This window comes from Scyliorhinus canicula, chromosome 3 (genome assembly GCF_902713615.1).
Source record: "Scyliorhinus canicula chromosome 3, sScyCan1.1, whole genome shotgun sequence".
Classification (NCBI taxonomy): Eukaryota; Metazoa; Chordata; class Chondrichthyes; order Carcharhiniformes; family Scyliorhinidae; genus Scyliorhinus; species Scyliorhinus canicula.
This window is the reverse complement of record NC_052148.1, coordinates 267,945,408-267,966,993: the sequence shown is the minus strand read 5'-3', so window position 1 is coordinate 267,966,993 and position 21,586 is coordinate 267,945,408. Positions and strand designations below refer to the sequence as shown.

The following is a 21,586-nucleotide window of genomic DNA, read 5'->3' as shown; positions in this document are numbered from 1 at the left end:
GCACTACTAGGATATGTGTTAGTTACATCAAATATTAATATCCTGCCGTTTTATTTGAAACAGATGTTGGAGTGAACGATGTACGTCATGTAAAAAGTTGTAAAAGTCACTGAAAACCAGCACTGAAAAATCTGTCCTCGAAGCACCCACTAGCTGGAGTACAGTTTACAGATTCACTTGAGGAAAGTAAAGGATGGAAAACATGCCTTCAATTCCTCAAACGCCAAGTTCCGGGTATTAACCACACAGTGAGGAGGTGGAGGAGGGGAGCATAGAACAAGTGAACAAGAAACTAAAGTGTGTCATTCATTGAAACACGGGGCAAATAAAGCAAGAGCATATTCCCCCCTCTCCAAATCTGTGGCTTGTCACTTTCCTCCACCCTGGAGGGAAATGTCTTTTGGGAGTTGCTGGAAATGGCTCTCCCATGTGTACCGAGGGAACATAGAACATAGAACATAGAACATAGAACGATACAGCGCAGTACAGGCCCTTCGGCCCTCGATGTTGCACCGACATGGAAAAAAAAACTAAAGTCCATCTAACCTACACTATGCCCTTATCATCCATATGCTTATCCAATAAACTTTTAAATGCCCTCAATGTTGGCGAGTTCACTACTGTTGCAGGTAGGGCATTCCACGGCCTCACCACTCTTTGCGTAAAAAACCCAGCTCTGACCTCTGTCCTATATCTATTACCCCTCAATTTAAGGCTATGTCCCCTCGTGCTAGCCACCCCCATCCGCGGGAGAAGGCTCTCGTTGTCCACCCTATCTAACCCTCTGATCATTTTGTATGCCTCTATTAAGTCACCTCTTAACCTTCTTCTCTCTAACGAAAACAACCTCAAGTCCATCAGCCTTTCCTCATAAGATTTTCCCTCCATACCAGGCAACATCCTGGTAAATCTCCTCTGCACCCGTTCCAAAGCTTCCACGTCCTTCCTATAATGAGGCGACCAGAACTGTACGCAATACTCCAAATGCGGCCGTACTAGAGTTTTGTACAACTGCAACATGACCTCATGGCTCCGGAACTCAATCCCTCTACCAATAAAGGCCAACACACCATAGGCATTCTTCACAACCCTATCAACCTGGGTGGCAACTTTCAGGGATCTATGTACATGGACACCGAGATCCCTCTGCTCATCCACACTACCAAGAATTTTACCATTAGCCAAATATTCCACATTCCTGTTATTCTTTCCAAAGTGAATCACCTCACACTTCTCCGCATTAAACTCCATTTGCCACCTCTCAGCCCAGTTCTGCAGCTTATCTATGTCCCTCTGTAACCTGCAACATCCTTCCGCACTGTCTACAACTCCACCGACTTTAGTGTCGTCTGCAAATTTACTCACCCATCCTTCTGCGCCCTCCTCTAGGTCATTTATAAAAATGACAAACAGCAACGGCCCCAGAACAGATCCTTGTGGTACGCCACTCGTAACTGAACTCCATTCTGAACATTTCCCATCAACTGCCACTCTCTGTCTTCTTTCAACTAGCCAATTTCTGATCCACATCTCTAAATCACCCTCAATACCCAGCCTACGTATTTTCTGCAATAGCCGACCGTGGGGAACCTTATCAAACGCTTTACTGAAATCCATATACACCACATCAACTGCTCTACCCTCGTCTACCTGTTCAGTCACCTTCTCAAAGAACTCGATAAGGTTTGTGAGGCATGACCTACCCTTCACAAAACCATGCTGACTATCCCTAATCATATTATTCCTATCTAGATGATTATAAATCGTATCTTTTATAATCCTCTCCAAGACCTTACCCACCACAGACGTTAGGCTCACCGGCCTATAGTTACCGGGGTTATCTCTACTCCCCTTCTTGAACAAAGGGACCACATTTGCTAACCTCCAGTCCTCTGGCACTTTCCTCCACCCTGGAGGGAAATGTCTTTTGGGAGTTGCTGGAAATGGCTCTCCCATGTGTACAGAGGGAACATAGAACATAGAACATAGAACGATACAGCGCAGTACAGGCCCTTCGGCCCTCGATGTTGCACCGACATGGAAAGTCGTGGACAATGGTTCCTGATTTGTGCCAGTCGCGATCCTTTCCTCCCATAGCACCGACTCGCAGCGTTTTCCACTCCAACCCCATCCTCACACGGGCAGCACGGTAGCACAGTGGTTAGCACTCTTTCTTCCCTCCATATCTTTTCTAGCCTAGGGTACAGAGGTGGTTCTGCTCCAGGGGTCTCACTATTGGGAGGCGATAATAATAAAAATCTTTATTAATGTCACAAGTAGGCTTACATCAACACTGAAGTTACTGTGAAGCTCCCCTAGTCGCCACACTCCGGCGCCTGTTCGGGTACACAGAGGGAGAATTCGGAATGTCCAATTCACCTATCAAACACGTCGGTCGGGACTTGTGGGAGGAAACCGGAGCACCTGGAGGAAACCCACGTAGACACAGGGAGAACATACAGGCTCCACACAGACAGTGATCCAAGCCGGAAATCGAACCAAGGTCCCTGACGCTGTGAGGCAACAGTGCTAACCACCGTGCTACCTTGGCCGCAAAGCAAATGTCTTGCGTTAGTCACAGGTTAAATTGGTCAAGGTTCCCCCTCGTCTTGCATAAGGGGCAGAGTTCCAGAGCAATTTGTTTTCATTTCTCGTAGGCTGCATTTATACGTTAAAAATGTTTGAGCGGTGTGCGAGGGGACGGGGAAGAGTTACAAGGCAGTGAATTATTGAGTAGCCTCTTCCTGCAGGGTGCGCGTGTGTCAAATACTTCCCTTCATTTTGTCCCAAAAAGGGGAATGTGACATTACTTTGTGATGTCACGGAACACCCTGGGTCAGGGATTATTTCCTGTGGTTTGATTTCACACCGCCGTTCCATTACCTGATGTTAAATTTTATTGTGACGTCACCCATTCTCTGGAACCAGTAAACGTTCTACTTTTATATCGGGCTCATGCATTCATGCTAAAATATTTTCATGGAAACTTTTTGCACTCCACTGAAATGTGCACTGTTTATCTAAAGTGGACTATTTTAAAGTTATAAGTAGTTTTTTAGTTGTCCCACTTTGCCCAAACATTTGATCCACCCATCCTAATTTTCACCAAGTCCCACCCACTCATCACCCCTTCCTCTCTTGTTATGGGCCAAGGTTTAGAGAACCCCAATGTGTATCATGGAGTTCACCTGACCCACAACTTTTAATAGTTTGTGGTATGGGGAGCACACGGCCCACTCTACAGGTGTGGTACAGCAGAAATGGAAAAGTATTTTTTAAAAGCAAAACAATGTTTATTCTATGAACTCAAGTTAACCTTTTTAAAACATACAGTGAACATCTTAGCAACCATTAATTCAAATACAACCCCCAAAGAATACAACACTAAGTAATCCTTAATAACTTCCCAAACAACATCCGGAAGGCAGAAGAAACACCTTTCAACAGGAGCACATTATGTTTACATTCACGACTGAGAACATTTATAAGTCTGAATTCACCAAATGATCAAGAGATAGTCTTTCCATGGCAGACAGAACAGCAGTACACCTGCTTGGTCTGGCTTCAGCTCCAACACTGAAAACAAAACTAAAACACACCCTGCAGCTTGCTCAAAAACGAAAGTAAAAAGCTAACAGACAACCCAGCTCCACCCACACTCTGACATCACTGATAAACACACATTTCTTAAAGGTACATTTCCTAAACACTCATTTCTTAAAGGTACATTTCCTAAGCACCCATTTCTTAAAGGTACTCTCACATGACACTCTCTAATACTTATTAGTCTCGATTTTAAAATTCCCATCTTTGTGTTTAAATCCCTCCATTAAGCCCCTCCCCCCCTCCCTTTCACCTCGAACCCCTATTTCCCTCTGACGTATCTGCACTCCTCCAGCTCTGACCTCTCGGGCAGCCCTGAGTTTAGTTGCTCCCGCCTGTGTCCTGAGCTCTGGGATTCCCTCCCATAAAAATGCACTTTCCCAGACTTGGTTGAGTGACACAAAAAGGATTTATTATTAAGAATTGTACAGCAGCCTCATGGTGGTAGCCTGCTCCCAAAATGTCTCCTTTGCCTCAGAGGGCTCCACCCCCTGGTGTGATTACCCACTCTGAGTCCCAATTGGTTACCAAAGCCAGGTAATCCTTTTCTGCCTTGTTGTCTATAAAGGGACAATCACCACACCTCCCTAAACCTCTCCACCTCTCCCTCCAAGTCTCTCCTTAGAAATCAGATTTTTGGCCAGGTTTTTAGTTACCTGCCTCATTAGCTCCTGTTGTCACTCGGTGACACATTCTTTCTGATAACGCACCTTGGGATGTTTTACTATGTAAAAGTGCTAAACAAATGCAAGTTATTGTCATCAAATGAACGCTTATTTGTGTAAGATAAAGGTCCAGCACATATGGGGTTAATGTGAGCTCATGATCCATGCCCAGATTCAACCTCGTATTGGACAGAGCCATGTGTACCAGCAAGCATGGAGACAGCTCCGAGCTTGTTACTGCATTTTTTTTTAAAGTGCTAAAAGTTGATAAAGACTATGTACGATTGCGAAGATTGATCAGACCCTCCGATTGCCAGCCAACACCCAACAACAATTTGTTCCAGATGTATTCAGCTATCTTTTTTTCTGATGTTATAAATCCAGGCATAAAAATGAACATTTTAATTGATTTATACAAAGTAGTGTTGAGTGCTGAACTAGATTGAGTATTCCAAGACAGGATACATCTGGTCCTTTTGCAAAATTATTGTAATATAAGCTCTGTTCCACATCTACTGATGTGTCACATTGTCATAACAATTGGCAAGGGCCGTGTGTGTTCCACAGGAAAAAAGAACACAGCTTGGTGTTCAGCCCTGTCTCTCAGTTACTGTCTCTGGGTTTGGCTGCAGATGGAACGGTGATGGTCACTGGAGGCATCTGCAGGCTGTAGATTGGAAACACACTATAAAGGGGAGGCTGGGGATGTCTGTTAAGTTTTCCAGATGGGAGGTTCACCTCTCTAGGTGGCTGTGCATCTGATGGGGTGCGTAGAGGTCCACATGGGGCATGAGCATTTCACAAGTGATGGGCTCAGATGGGATGGTTGGAAGGTCTACCACCACAACTTTGACAGAGACACAGGGCGGGATTCTCCAATCCCCCGACGACGGCTGCCGGATTCTCTGGCACCGGTTTTTCGGCGGGGGCGGAAATCGCATCGGGCCGGTCAGGGGCTGTTGGCAGTGGCCCCCCGGCGATTCTACACTCCGCAATGGGCAAAGTGGCCGACTGTTTTCGGCCAGTCCCGCCGGCGTAAATCAAACAAGGTCCTTACTGGAAGGAACTGGCTCTGCGGGCGGCCTGTGAGTCCGCAGGGGGGTGCGGGGGGATCTGACCCGGGGTGGGGGGGGGGGGGGGGGGGGGGCGGTGGCCTGGCCCACGATCGGGGCCCACCGATCTGCGGGCGGGCCTGTGCCGTGGGGGCACTCTTTCCCTCCGCGCCGGCCGCTCTAACGGTCCGCCATGGCCAGCGTGGAGAATCCGCTGGGATCATGCCAGAACATACTGGCGCTCCCGTGCATGCGCCAACTCGCGCCGGCCGGCAGAGGCCCATCGGCGCGGCATCGCCCCTGAAGGTGCGGAGTCCTCCGCACCTTCCGGGTGGCCCGGCGCCAGAGTGGTTCACGCCTCTCATCGGCACCGGAAGCGTCCGCCCCGCCATAGAATTTACAGTGCAGGAGCAGAACATTTGGCCCATCGAGTATGCACCGGAAAGACTAGCCCACCCTATCCCTACAACCCAGTAACCCCACCTAACCTTTTTGGACACTAAGGGGCAATTTAGCATGGCCAATCCACCTAACCTGCACATCTTTGGACTGTGGGAGGAAACCGGAGCACCCGGAGGAAACCCACACAAACACGGGGAGAACGTGCAGACTCCGCACGGACAGTGACCCAAGCCGAGAATCGAACCTGGGACCCTGGTGCTGTGAAGCAACTGTGCTAACCACTGTGCTACCATGCTGCCCTTCTGCACGAGACACCGGGATTGTGTCTGCTGATTGTGTCTGCTGCGACCACTGGGTCTCACGCTGGTGGCTGAACAGATGTTGGAGAAGCAGACTGCAGGAAAGGCAAACCACACATCACTACTTGCCTTCCAAATGGCGGGATTTTTACTGTGTTCCCCTCAGGGACAGTCCCTATTACTGGCTGGCATTTTAACATAATCATCATTAAAAGTCTGTAAAATTATCACTTTCCCTGGGTTGTTGGTGATTTCACAGCACCCTGGGGGTTGCAAAACCATAAGTTAGGGAATTTCTCTTTCTAAACTAATTAATTGACCAGCGTAGGCACTGCAATTACCATAAATAGATCCTTTCTCTAGTTGTAATCTTAGCAGACTGGAGCGGAATGTGATTAGGGGGCTATGATGATCAGATTGGTCAGCAGGGGTGCATCTGGTTTCCTGAGGTAACAGACGAGCTGTTCAGAATATTCAAAATCTATAAATCCAACACCTCTCCAACAGGGCTCCAGCATTCTGCCTGAAGAATGCACTGTTCAAACATTTCAATAGCGGTGCTGTTGAATGTTAATGTTTGTCACAACTTGCTGCGGAGTAGCAGCCTGGGCAATTTTCTTTTGCAAAGTGCACGCGCATCGAAGATGTTGGACAGCTTTGTGCTGCTTCCCATCTTTGCAGACCTTTGTGGAGTTTGACTTAGTTGGGATCGTTCATGCATCACCTGAAGTTGCAAATCTCTATTTTCCTTGACCGGGGAGGGCAGTGAGACAGACAAGACATGTACTCGACTGATGTCCACACGCACAAGCTTTTTAACAGAGATCAGTGGGCGGCAATCTGCAGCAGGAGACCCACTTGTTTTCTCTCTCTCTCTCTCCAGTCAGAGGTTTTGAGGCTATTGCAGCATTTTGATTGCTCATCTACAACGCAAATCTCGGGGGCTGAAAATTGAGGGCTTATAAAGGTGGGGAGGTGAACCATTATCCAAGTCACTGAGATGCGCTTACCTGGCACGTATATACACTGCTGGCAATATACCTCAGGGGGTCCTGGAGGTGGGTCCATCGCCTGTTCTGCATTGAAATGTCAGGTGCCACTCTGCTGGGAACGCACCGTTGAATAGAGGCTGGAATGTCTGTCAGAGATTGGTGATTCTAGGAGGGCAATTGTCAGATGCACCTCCCTCATAAAGCAATATACCATGTTCTGGGGCGGGTGGTGGGGTGAGGGAGGGGGATTCACTTTGAAATTATTTTCTTAAAAGTTAGAGTTAATTTCATCAGGGGTCCAGACCATAATCTCAATCTGATCCCAAGGCAGGTCAAATCATTTGTAGAGATCAAATGCCAAGCCTCTTTGAGGGTCAGAGACGCAGGGTCATCTAAGATAGGAAGCTCACCGTTTTCATGCTGATAGCTATACCTGGCACAGGCCATCCTGCGACCTGATAGCCAAATCATAGAATCATAAGATTTACAGTGCAGAAGGAGGCCATTCGGCCCATCGAGTCTGCACTGGCCCTTGGAAAGAGCACCATACTTAAACCCATGCTTCCACCCTATCTCTGTAACCCAGTAACCCCACCTAACGTTTTAGGCACTAAGGGGCAATTTGGCAAGGCCAATCCACTTAACCTGCACATCTTTGGACTGTGGGAGGAAACCGGAGCACCCGGAGGAAACCCAAGCAGACGCCACACAGACAGTCACCCCAGGCCGGAGGTGAATCCGGGCCCCTGGAGTTGTGAGGCAGCAGTGCTAACCACTGTGCCACCATGTCGCACACCACCACATGTCACTCCACAGCCAACACAAAAGAGGTCCATTTCAGGCCAGGGTTTTGACTGCATCCTACGCCCTCACCACCCTTTCCCCTTCCTTCCACCATTCCTGACACTATTTACTCAGTGGTAGACGTGAAAAGGCATTGCAGTTGGCACCATGGCCTTGTGCATTGTGTGGACCTAGTGCGATGGTGCTCGGCATCAGAACACCTTCTGGCTGTGGTGAACGTATTGCTACTGCAATTCACCACTGTATTGTACTGTATTATGTTGATGCCCCTGTGGGCTCTGCCTGTGGCTCCGCCCCCTGGGGGGTGGTATATAAACGTGCAGCCTGTAGGCAGCACTCGGTACAGAGCAGTCGCAGGCAGGCACAGATCTAGCTTATTAAAGCCACTGTTCACTTCTGCTTTTTTAAAAATCAATTTAGAGTACCCAATTCATTTTTTTTTTCAATTAAGGGGCAATTTAGCGTGGCCAATCCACCCAGCTTGCACATTTGTTTTTGCGTTGTGGGGGCGAAACCCACGCAAACACGGGGAGAATGTGCAAACTCCACGGACAGTGACCCAGAGCCGGGATCAAACCCGGGACCTCGGCGCTGTGAGGCCACGGGGCTAATCCACTGCGCCACCGTGCTGCCCTCTGTTCACTTCTGCTAATCGTCTCGTGAGAACTGATGGTCGCATCACTGACATAACTTTAATTTCAACGGAGCCCCTTTGAAGTGGTGACCAAGGTTAAAAAGTACACATTTGGTATGTTTTCACCATGCCTTGTACTCCAAGGATTGTCAAGCTGCACAGTGACCCAACTCCCAGCCTTAGGGGCATTACATTTGTTTCTTTTTCATCCATACATTTTGACAAATGAGGTCTCATATTTGCTGGGCTAGGGCCAGCATTATACATGACCCTACCTGAAGTGCCAATATCTCATAAACAATGGTATTCGGGTGGAAATTGGCTTTGGCTGTTTTAATTGCTCCTATAATTGATGCCCCTTCCAAGGCACAACAATGATGTTTTCATCAGCTATATTTAGAGCTAGCATAGCATTCCCCACTATTGTGTCAAGATGCCTGAGTGGAAGGGTTTGGTATTACAGACAGTAGATTGTCCGCAACCTCTCGAAGTGACAACAGGTAGGAATCTAGTCCAAACATTATTTCGACAGTCAGGGAATACAACTGATACTTTTTACCTCACTTCAAGTTAGTGAATGCCAGATTTGTAATAGTTTCAGCAGCGGTTAGGAAAGGATCAAATCAGTTGCAGTATCTTGCACTCGCAGTCAATAAGAGACTCCCTTGCAACAAGGGTGAAGATAAATGGGAACTACTTGGGAGTTGAAAATAAAGTGGAAAACAATTTATAACCGTGAAGTATTCTATAAATGAAAGTGGTGCAGCCCAAGAAGGACATAGAACAAATTCTAAGCGTTGTATTTCGCCCAGCAATGAAGGTCACAATACAACTTAACATTAGCCAAGACTCGGAGCTCCGTCAGGAATTTTCTTAACAATACAACCTGTGATCAATGGCTCAAACGGCTCAAATCAGAGGCACATGCTGCCAAACTCTTACCCGAAAACTGTGCTGCTCTTTTTATTCTAAAATTGTTGTCAGAGCTTCAGTGACATGCATCAATCCGCTCATTCCGAGGAACGAAACCCAAACGTCGGAATCATTCAAACCTGTGAGGAAAAAAGACCAGGATCAGGGGTGTAAAAACCTCGCACAGGGAGCCAGCACGCAGCTCTCCTTGTGTCAGCCGCTGTGTACGGATCTATAAATATTGACCCTGCCAACACTTGCTCCCTGGCACACGGCAGAGGTCCCTGTTATTGTACACCATGGTATCAGAATGATGAAGTGCCTCATTGCTCAGCTGCTGAACTGCAGACACAGAGCCATGCATAGCAGCAGTGTGAGCCTAAAAATAATGTCACCCTGCCAGGTTCTGTGTAAGCGAAAGGGAGCCCAGAATGCCTGTACAGCATCCTCCCAGCACGCTCTCCCTACCACCTCCCCCGACATATAGATACCACCTCCACCACTTCCCCGACAGGTACATACCAGTCAAATAAATATTCTCGCTAAAACAAATGAAATACATATCCTGTAGGCCATTCCTGAAACTCCCTCCCCCCCCACCACCCAACACCCGCCTCCCCTCTTCCATGTTCCTGTTGTTAAAAGGAAGCAGACAATTAAATTTGACAACTGAGTGCAAGTAATGAAATTGTGCATTCAGTCACGCAACTCCAAAGCTAAAATGACAAGCAATATGTAACCAAATCTCTTCAGAGAAAGACCATTGATTGATAGATTTCTGGAAGAACAAGGCAAACGTGCTGGGATGAACAGAATAAACACATTGGGCTGGATTCTCCCCTACCCGGAGGGGTGGGGGGTCCCAGCGGGATGGAGTGGCGTGAACCACTCCGGCGTCGGGCCGCCCCAAAGGTGCGGATACTGCAGCTTTAGGGGCCAAGCCCTCACATTTAGGGGCTAGTCCCACGCCGGAGTGGTTGGCCCACTGCCGGCCGGCGGGAAAGGCCTTTGGCGCCACGCCAGCCGGGACCGAAGGGACTCCGCCGGTCGGCATAAGTCCGCGCATGCACGGGAGCTTCAGCGGCTGCTGACGTCATCCCCATGCATGCGCGGGGGGGGGGGGGCACCTCCGCGTCAGCCATCACGGAGGTTGATGCCCGACGCGGAAGGAAAAGAGTGCCCCCACGGCACAGGCCCGCCCGAGGATCGGTGGGCCCCGATCACGGGCCAGGCCAACCTGGGGGCACCCCCCGGGGCCAGATCGCCCCCCCCCCCCCCCCAGGACCCCGGAGACCGCCTGCGCCGCCAGTCCCCGCCGGTCAGGGAGGTGGTTTGATTCACGCCGGCGGGACCAGCATTACAGCAGCGGGACTTCGGCCCATTACGGGCCGGAGAATCGCCGGGGGGGGGGGCCCGCTGACAGGCGCGGCGCGATTCCCACCCCAGCCGAATATCCGGTGCTGGGGAATTCGGCGGCAGGTGGGGGCGGGATTCAGGCTGGCCCCCTGGCGATTCTCCGACCCAGCAGGGGGTCGGAGAATCCAGCCCCTTAAATCTGACATTTCATGCATATTTTGAGTGAATAACAATGGCCTAATTTTCAGCGTAAACACTTTTGTTACTGAACTACACACCACAGGTGGAGCAAACCCAGAACATGGGGTCATAACCTCATAATTAAAGTCATTCACGGGTATCACATCCATCTGATGTTATAGAATGTACACGAGCCAATGTCATAAGTGCATAAATAGCACACGTAATAACCCTGAAATACTGAATACATAATTGTGCTGCTGTCTCCAGTATTGAGATCGAGACCCCAGTCAGCGATCGGTAAACTTCCAAATGGTAGCAACGATCTCAACCTCATCTGGAAGCAGAAGGCAGCATGGATCGACCGCCCCACTTGTGGGGCATGTTGATGTTGGTGAGGGTGAAGAAACCCAGGGCGGGGAACCAGGCCTCCCAGCCTAATCCGTACCAATTCTCAACTGTTGACAACTCCCTTAAAAGCCATTCCTTTAGCCAAGTTTCTGGACATCCGTCAGGTGAGAGTCACAAGGATGGCACAAGAACATGAGATGTTTCTGAGGAACGGTGGGCCGGACGGGGGTTCTTTTCTCTCAGGAGTAGACTTGGCTGAGGAGTGGCCTGATGGAGCTCTTTAAAATTCTGAAAGGACTCGCTAAGGTAGACATAGATGGGATGCTGCTACTGCAGACGGCCCCAGAACCACTGGCCATAAATAGAAGATAATCAATACAAAGGGCAATTCAGGAGAGTGGTGAGAATGTGGAACCTGTTATAACAATGATTGGTTTGGAGCAACAGCATAGCTGTATTTAAGGGAGAGTTGGATAAAAAAGAATACAAGGTTATGCTGAGAGGATGAGATTAAGAAGGTCAGGTTATGAGAGATTGTTAAGCTATTCTTCTTGCTTTTTAAGGTTATCTAACATTGGAAAGGTGTTCCATAACTGTTCCAAATCCTTCAACAAATCCTTCAACTATGCTTTTCAAAGAAGCTCAGTAACCATGCTTCCAAAATGCTGGTCTTATACAAGCAATTACAGCAAAGATGGCGTGCATCCAGAGGCTTGAACCCATGGCTAAATTTGCATGTATCGAAATTTTCATATTTGCCTAAAATGTATGTGGAGAGAAATGCGGAGGGCCAGGGCTTCAGTTAACCCAACTGCAGGTTCAATTGAGCTAACGCATCCATTCCACAAATTGTCTGCAGGAAAATGTTGCATGCGCAGGCTTTTCTGGTAAAGGGCATCGTACTGAGGAGACTGGAACCTCGCCAAAACCCTTCAAATCATCAACCTCTAAACTGAAACGCAAGTGTGAAAGACAAAATTCTCTTTTTTAGTGTAACAAATGTAACTTGCCTTTATGTTCCAGCTTTACAAAATTGGTGCAGATTTCTGTACAATGGATTGAATGCACGCACACTTACATTCCAGCGGACGCACAATATTTTAAATGTCCTTGGCACTTTTTTATTTTGCGTTCAGGGTTGGGAACTCTCGACCATGTTTTTTAAAAATTGCTCATGAATTCAGCATTTAAGGTGTACCATAATTTAGTCCTCTTAATTCAGAGTTATTAGGGGTGGCATAGCGGTGCAGTGGTTAGCACTGCTGCCTCACGGCGCCGAGGGCCCGGGTGTGGTATTCTCAGTGTTGCTAAATTCAAGATGGTTGGCGTAGTGTTCACAAAAACCACAAAATAGCTTCAACTTGAACAAAGCTATACATTTATTAACACTACTAATTTGGATTCGACACGTACTCCTAAATAATATACAGTTGACAATAAACATAAAATCTGCACTCACCTACTACTAATGACTACACTATAACATTAACTATGATCTGCTCTCACTCACACTACCTTTCCTTCAGTCTGCCCTCCAGCCTTCTCCTCAACCTCTCACCCCTAAGGCTTAGCATCAAGTCTTATACACTTGGACATCTATCTCCCTATAGTGGTTGAGTTATACATTTCATTAACCCTTGCAGTTCTTACATTTATGATAATACACACCGTGTTTGTCCCATGTCCCGGGTCCCTGTCCGTGTGGAGCTTACACATTCTCCCCGTGTCTACGTGGATCTTATCCCCACAACCCAAAGATGTGCAGGATAAGTGCACTGGCCACGCTAAACTGCCCCTTTTTAATATTCAGAGTTGTTGAATTCGAATGGAGCAATAGTTGCTGTGATTTTAACAATGCTTAAATCCGATGTTGGGAAATTCAAGTTAAACACCAAGAAAACCCAACTTTGCATCTCGGTGTTGACAAGACGAGAATATTTTTCAACAGTGCCCTTGGAAATGCAGCAGTCCTGTGTCTAATGCCGATGGCTTGATAACTGCAAAAATGGTTTGCTTTTGCAAGGGTTGATTTTGGCCTGGTACCGATTTGGCCCAAGAGAGAATTACCAGGTGATGTTGCTTCACTGTACAGCAGAGCTAGCAGGGAGGTGATTGCTGTCCATGATCAAATTAGAAATCCTAGCTACAGTGGGTGCCAACTCTCCAGAACTGTCCTGGAATCTGCAAGAACTAAAGATTAACCTCCTCGACACCTGTGATGAGGAGAATCGTAGCGGCATTAAACAACTTTTCATTTTCGTCAAACTCATCTGTCTGTTTATTTGTTACAAAAATACTGGATTGATGGGGGGGGAGGGGTGGGGAGGAAAGGGAATAATGATAATAATAATAATCACTCATTATCACAAGTAGGCTTCAATGAGATTACTGTGAAAAGCCCTTAGTCACCACATTCCGGCGCCTGTTTGGGGAGGCCGGTATGGGAATTGAACCTGCGCTGCTGGCATTGTTCTGCATTACATGCCAGCTGTTTGGCCCACTGTGCTAAACCAGCTCCTTACCAGCCCAAGTTTACCAGCCCAAGGCGGGGCGGGGAGGGGGGGGGGGGGGGGGGGGGGGGGAGAGAGAGAGAGAGAGAGAGAGGCAGGAAGTCATGTGACGAAACCTCCAGGAATATACCAACCAGAGTTGACAACCATATTATTGCAAGTAACGGGATTTAACAGGGCGAAGGCTGCGCTTTATAAGAGTAATGTGCAATTCGGGGTAGCCTACCCGGCGAAGTTGAGAGTTAAGTATAACGACGGAGGAGGCGGAGTCATTCGTTAGGGCCGAAGGAGTGGGACCTAACTGAGTTTGGACTTTGTTTTCTTACGTTGTGATTGGGAGGGTCCAGTTTGGGGATGGTGGGATAATGTGTTGGCGGGTGGTATTCTTTGAGTTATTGGGGTGTCGGTTGTTAGAGTGGGGGTGGGGGGGAGGGGGGGGGGTTCTGTGGTTCTTGTTGTTTTGCATTGTTCTGTTTTATGTATCAAATGAAAAAACATATAAAACCGAATAAAAACACTTTCATAAAAAAAATTGCAAGTAACAAGGAACGCCACTCGCTGACTCCCAGCTGTGTTTAGTTTCTATTGTAGCTGTTGCAGAAAGTTTATTATGGTTCAAATGTGCATTGGCTCTAGTTACTAGAGCAGAAGGTAAACACAGATGAGAAAGGGACTGAATGCGCTCCTTGTAGCCTGGTGACCAAGCTTGGATATGTACTCAAAGTGTGGTCTGACCAAATCACTGAGGAACTCTGGCAGCTCATTGGAAAGTGCTGAAACTACATATTTCACTGTAGATCTGTCTTGGAGACTATCCTGGGGCCCTTTCCAAAGATCTATACCTGTTTGTAACATTATGATCCTTTCCCTTTTTCTGCTTCAATCTTCCCTCCTTTTGTCACAATTGGCAGCTTTTTTATTTTAAGATTTGTTCAGAAAGACACCCCCTTTGACTTGAACTCCCCTGATATTGTCTTGTTCAATTTGTTGAATGTTTGTCGCCGAGCCATTGTTACAAGATCGTCGTTAAAAAAAAGATAGAGAATTCAGAAGAAAATTCTTTCTCCAAAGAGCCAGTAGAATGTGGAACTCACCCACACAGAGAGCGCTGTGGGGAGTGTTATAGGCGTATTTAATAGGAGGCTAGATAAGACCGTGAGGGAGAAAGAAATAGAGAATTACGCAGGCTAATCAGACGAGAAAGGATGGAGAAAACCAGAGTGGAGGATGAACACTGACATGGGTTGGTAGGGCTGAAGAGGATGAAACATCCTGATATATGTGCCTCACCCCTCGCACACACAACCCCCCCCCCCCCCCCCCTTCCTCCCACTGCACACCTCCCACCCTGCCAATTCTGTCATGGTTTCTGCCCAATTATAGATGGCCAATAGTAAACACTTTGACATCACCTGCACTGCACTACGCAAGAGCAAGTAGAGGTTTGGAAATCCTCAAAAGGCAGTGGACCACTGTGGGACAACCTGACCTTTCAAGACTGTGGCCGATGGATTGTTGTTGGGTCGGAGCATCAAGGGATACAAAGGCAAATTCCCCCTCCAGCTTATTGTTCTCTGCTGCTGAGCAGGATTTTTAAGGAAACCCGTCCCTGCTGATGTGTGGCTCACCCTCCCCGTCACCATGAAATCTGCCATTGTGTGGGGGTGAGGGGTGGAGGGCAACCTGAGGATCCCGACGGTGGGGAAGAGCCAGAAAACCTGGTCCCATCTCAGCTGATCCGCTACGGAAACCTTCGCCCTATTTGACTATTTGTCCAATGCCGCCCCATCCTCCGTAACCGTGTGTTCGTCCAATCTCGCTCCACTTTTTTCATTGTCCCTCGTGGTTACTGACCTGCATTGGCTCCCAATCTGCCCATAAATTCCAGATTTACAATTCTTACCTTTATGTTGAAATCCATCCAGCCGCACCCCAGCCCTATCTGTGTCACTCCCTCCAGCTTGATGACTCTCCACGCACTCCTCCAATTCTACCGTCTTGTCGGTCCCCAACTTCTGTCGTCCCACTATTGGTGGCTTTGCCTTCAGCTTGTTTAGACACTAAGCTCTGGAATTCTCTCCGGGAACCATTCCTTATTAAAATTTCTCTACCTCCCTCTCCTCCTTTAAGATCTTCCCTCGAAGCCATTGACCAAACGTCTTTATTCACCTGTCTGAATTTGTCCCTCTTTGGCTCGATGCCCATTTTTCTGCCTGGTCCTGAAGCATCCTGGAATAATACTGTACTACATTAAAGGCACGATATAAATACCAGCTGTTGTTGTCTTGCCACTCGACTGGTTCCAAAGATCACAGAATGCTCAGCCTACTTTATCTCGTAACACGCCAAAACTCCTGAGTGCCAAAAAGACATCTGTTGCTCTCGTACATTTGAAGCATTGTGAACTGTACAAATGCTGCAGTTCTGAACCTCATTTCCATTCCCCCTGTTTCTAATTAGGTTTATGCTGGCATAATGTAGTGAATTTGTCCTGGCAAAATAGCAAAATGATGGTAAACTGCCCAACTGCAGACTCAAAAATCTTGTTGCGCAGAAGACTTGAACAAAGTGGCATCTCCCAGAACTGCGGTAATATTCTGGCAACTGGTGCGATAGTTAAGCTGATTTAATTTAAGCAAACACTGGCTCAATTGCATGAACAGCTGAGTAGCTAACCCTACACACAAACATTACCAGCTCTCATAACAGACAAGGGCACCAGAGAGAAAACAGACCTGCATTAATCCAACGATTCTGCTTCGTTCATGCCACGCGTCAATATGCAGGTGATAATATGCCTGACTGATTGAAAAATGAGTAGCTTTTTTTAAAAAATGCACAGAATTGCAACAAATTTACAACTCAGGAGCCCAAATGGCCTGTGCCGATGTTTATGTTCCACATGGGCCTCTGTCCAGGCCTCATTACCTAACCTTCCCTGAGTAACATTCTGCTCCATTCTTCCTTGTAGACTCATACTGAGCTTCCTCTTAAACACTTCCATGCATTTTGTGTACAGAGATTACTGTGTTCACAGAGTTCAGAGATGAGTCATTCCTATGGTTCTGTCAAGTTGTCCAACAGCAGCAACCTCACTTAATCCAACCTGCCCAGCATTGAGGCGCTAATCGCTTGAAACCACCTACGCTGATGTCGCTTGTCTGCCTGAAACCAGCCTCCTAAAGAATCTTCCCGACTTGGAACTTGGTCACAGCAGGGGACTCCCTGAGGGCCAGTGCAAACATTTTAGGGGTGTCCCCGAAGAGGTCAGGCATCCCCACCAACTCATGGGACACCCCGGCTTGCGTCCAGCCAAGCTGGAGAAGATTCTGGAAGGCACCAGAGACTTTGCTGAGAACATGCGGAGCTGAAGCCGAGTTGTCAGAGAGAGCGCAGAAACATCCAAACAACTCCATCTCCCCGAGCCTCCACCTGCGCCCCATGTGGCAGAGTCTGCAGATCGCACAGTGGACTATTCAGCCATCTCAAAACCTATCAGATCAGAGTGGAAGCAAATTCTCCTCGTTCCCAAGGGACTGTATACAGAGAAAAGGAGTGTTTCACCAAGTTTCATCTCCGAATGTGAAGGTTATGGATTCGAGTCCTGCTCCGGAGACTCGAGCACAAAATGCAGCCTGACATTCCAGTGCAGGATTGAAGGAATCCTGCAGGATTTGGGGATGATTTATTTCAGATGAGGTATCGATGCAAGACCCTGTCTGCCCTCTCAGGTGGCTGCCACGGCACTATATTGAAGAAGACCAGGTTAGTTATCCTCAGTGTTCTTGCCAATGTTGTCCCCCAATCAACTTTACAACGAAAAATCGATTTGTCATTTATCACATAGCTATTTGCTGAAACAAACTCTTTCAGCGGGTTGGCACAGACTCAATGGGCCGAATGGCCTCCTTGTGTACTGTAGGGATTCTACGAACTGGGTTGAATTTCATTGGTGTGGGGGTGGGGGGCCTTATTGATCACCTTGGTTTGGAGGCCAGACAGGGAGGCACAAAACGAGGGCCAACATCTTTTTGGGGGGGGGGGGGGGGGGGGGTACCCCCCACACCTCTGCATGCTGAGATTCCCCTTTCATTGCCATCTTTACAAAAGTGTTTTCCAAAATGGACCTGCCCACACCAATCAGTTAATGGCGAGCCTTATGAATACAGCTCAACTGGCTTGGTAACAAGCTCAATTTCACATAAATTATTTATTTCAATGGGCGGCGCAGTGGTCAACACTGCTTCTTCACGGAGCCGAGGGCCCCGGTTTGATCTCGGCCCTGGGTCACTGTCCGCGTGGATTTTGAACATTCTCTCCATATCTGGGTGGGTCTCACCCCCACAACCCAAAGATGTGCGCAGGGTAGGTGGATTGGTCACGTTAATTGGAAAAACTAAATAAGAAATTGGCCACCAAGTGATTTGGGATATCCTCCAGAGGTGGTGAGAGGTGCCATATAAATGCAAGTCTATTGGTCGATGTACTGTGAAGCTTTGCGAAATTGTTGCTAAGTTTCCATTTTATTTGGCATTTTGAAAAATAGTTGAGTCAAATCTAGATTGAAAAAAATGAAGAGATTCCATATTTGCACGCGATCAAGAAAGCCACCCTGGATTTGTTTGTTCAACCCAGAGCTATCATCATGTTTAATTACTGAACAGGAAAAGTTTACTGATGGTCTGTATGAAGTACCAGTGAAGCCACAAGGCAAATCCTATGTAAATATGGTTTGGGAATTTAGAGAATGGGTCAATGTGCGAATGCCAGGCTGTTCTCATACTGACTGAGACACAGCAAAGATAAAGAGGTGTTAGCATGGGAGGTGGAAATTCTTCTCACCTTTATTGCAATGCTTAAGTGCACGAACAGGAGTCACAATGGCTCTGTCGGTGAATGTACTGTCTTGAGCAATGGAGACTAAGAGGATCCAGTGTTTAAAATCTCCACTTATGACATGTCAGCTAGAGTGGGAGCTGGGTGTTTTCGCACACCTGGCCAGTCAAGGAAAGAAAATCAAGCAGGATTCTTGCTCTTACTCACAGGTAGATGCACCCACAATGCTGTTAGGAAAGGAGTTCCAGGATTTGAACTCAGCGACGGTGAAGGAATGGATGATTCCAAGCCAGGATGGTGGGTGACTTGGAGGGGAACACGTGAAGCTGCGCATAGTCCTCAGAGCAGAGAATGTTAAGGGGAGATTTAATGGATGTTCAAAATAATGAGGGGGTTTGATAGCGAAGGTAGGGAGAAACTGGTCCCACCGATTTGAGAGTAGGTAACCAAAGATTTAAGATAATTGGCAAAATCACTGGGAGCGTAACAGGAAGTACCTTGTTTAACGCACTGAGTTGTTATGATCCAGAATGATGGACACTGATTCAATAGTAACTTCTAAAAGGAAATTGGATATAAGAATTTGAAGTGGAGAAATTTGCAGGATTATTAGTAAAAGAGTTGGGGGATTGGATTACAGAAGCGGCATAAACACAATAGGCCAATTGGCTTCTTTTTGATGCTTTAGGATTGTACAACTCCAGTAAATATCGGGATCTTGTGAACAATACATTCCTTTATACACATGCAGAACATTTCTGTCCATATTATATAGCGACATGTGCCATTTATAAATCAAAAAAATAGATGCAACATTTCACTGTGTATACTATTTAAATCTAATCTGTACACAGGGGATACAGAAACTCTACCTGTGTGGATTTCTCAGTAGCTTGGCTTGGAGACCCTTAAACATGTTTATGAATTTCTGGGAATCTTAGACACTTGGTTAACCAAAAGAATGTACACAGGGAAAAATCCTCCTGTAAATAAAACTGCAGTCTTACACAGCCATAACATCACAGTTTTATATTAACACAGTCGGCAGAAATCATCCTGGCTAATAATGCCTTCCCAGTAACAAAAGTGAATAATGTTTTTGCTTAATACAACAAATAGATTGTGGAGTGCTAATGTTACAGACCGAATCCTACCCCTCCATAGCTAGCACTTCAGAGCAACACTGCGGTTTGCCGATATTTCTCCACATGAAATCATTGACACTTGAAAATGAAAATTGCTTATTGTCACGAGTAGGCTTCAATGAAGTTACTGTGAAAAGCCCCTAGTCGCCACATTCCGGCGCCTGTCCGGGGAGGCTGGTATGGGAATCGAACCGTGCTGCTGGCCTGCTTTAAAAGCCAGCGATTTAGCCTTGGGAGCTAAACCAGTCCCCTTCAAAGATATATTAAATACGTGTATTCCCTGTTTTTACCCTACTGAAACAATTAGCATTAATCAAATGTGGTTTCTCGAATGCTAATTTGATTATTAAAACAAAAATTAGCTAAAATAGTTATGTTAAAATACTCAGTTGAGTTCCTTAATTATTGACAATATTTGTCCCCTGTCCAAATTCGGTTCCGATAATGTTCTCTTTATAATCAGCAAATTAGAGCTGCACCCATGATAAGCACTTTTTAGCTGCTATTCAAGCACCAGAAACACATGGAAATCAGAGACAGTAGGCGAAATGTAACTTAATTTTTGCAGCAGGATATCTTCATGCAGAATACTCAGAAGATGAGAGTTCCAGGCACGACATGTGCAAAAGCCTACCAAGAAGAATTAGCACGCTCATTACCAGCCCACCCACTTCTCAAGCAAGCCTGCAGAGTTCTTCAGGGGATCTACCTACAAAGGAAGCTCTGAGTAAGGAACACATTTTGTTTTAACGCTCTGTAGGCTGATCTTCCTCCTTCTATAAACTTGAACTCATCCAAAACTCTGCTGCCTGTGTTATTAACTTGGTCCAGTGTCCTGGGCATCCATCATTCCTGTTTGCGTTGGCCCACGTTGGCTCCCGAAGCCACACCTCGATTTTAAAATTCTCTGCCTTGTTTTCAACTCACTCCATGGCCTCGCCCCCCCCCCCCCCCCCCCCCCCCCTCCTCATCTCTGTAATCACGTCCAGCTCTCTGACCTCAGAGATCCCTGCCTCCTCCAATTCCGGCCATTTTAACATTGGCTGCTGTGTTTTCAGTTGCCTCGGCCCTCAGCTCAAGAATTCCCAACCCAAATCTCCCTGCCTCTCTAATTCTCTCTCCTCCTTTTTAAGATGTTCTTTAAAACCTTTGACCGAGCTTTCGGTCACTTTCTCCAATATCTCTTTGTGTGATGCGGTGCCAAAAGTCTGTTTAGTGACGCTCCTGTAAAGTGCCTTGGTTATTTCACTACATAACAACCACTACATAAACGCACAATAACTCTGTATGCAATGGCGTGCTTTAAAATTCTTTTGCAAACTATGATGGGAGAAGCGATACGTCAAGTGAAATATCTGGGAAACACCTTATAGCAAACCACTGTAGTATATAACGGGCGCAATTCTCCCAACGGGAGACAAAGTGCTGACGCTGGAGTGTTTCACTCCGGCGTCGGAGGCCGCTCCTCGCCCCCTATTCTCCCAACCCCAGGGGGTAGGAGCGGCGCCGCGCCAATTTTGCGCGCCAGGCCTTCGTGGCACGTCAAAGCGGCGCCGCGTAAATGACGCAGCCGGCGGCTCTTAAATGACGTCACCCGCGCATGCGCAGGTTGGCTGGCGCCAAACAGCGCATGCGCAAGACATAGAGGAGTGATCTTGCGGGGCGGCAGAGGGAAAAGAGTGCGTCGTTTAGAGACGCCGGCCCGCCGATTGGTGAGCACCGATCGCGGACCAGACTCCCACTGAGCACCCCCCTGGTGCTCGATCCATCCTCCCCCCCCCCACAGGCCGCACATGCAGCATTCGCACGCTGTTCACGCCGGCAGCGACCAGGTGTGGTTGTCGC

At 47.4% G+C, this 21,586-nt stretch overlaps 1 protein-coding gene across 1 annotated transcript in view; it reads right to left on the bottom strand.

Moving 5' to 3' along the window:
• bmpr1ba (bone morphogenetic protein receptor, type IBa) overlaps nucleotides 1-21,586 on the bottom strand; it is a 536,867-nt gene that overhangs the window by 261,015 nt on the left and 254,266 nt on the right. The window contains exon 3 of the mRNA XM_038792771.1: nucleotides 9,394-9,503. The gene's annotated coding sequence lies outside the window, so the exon portion shown is untranslated. The remainder of the gene's footprint in view (nucleotides 1-9,393; nucleotides 9,504-21,586) is intronic.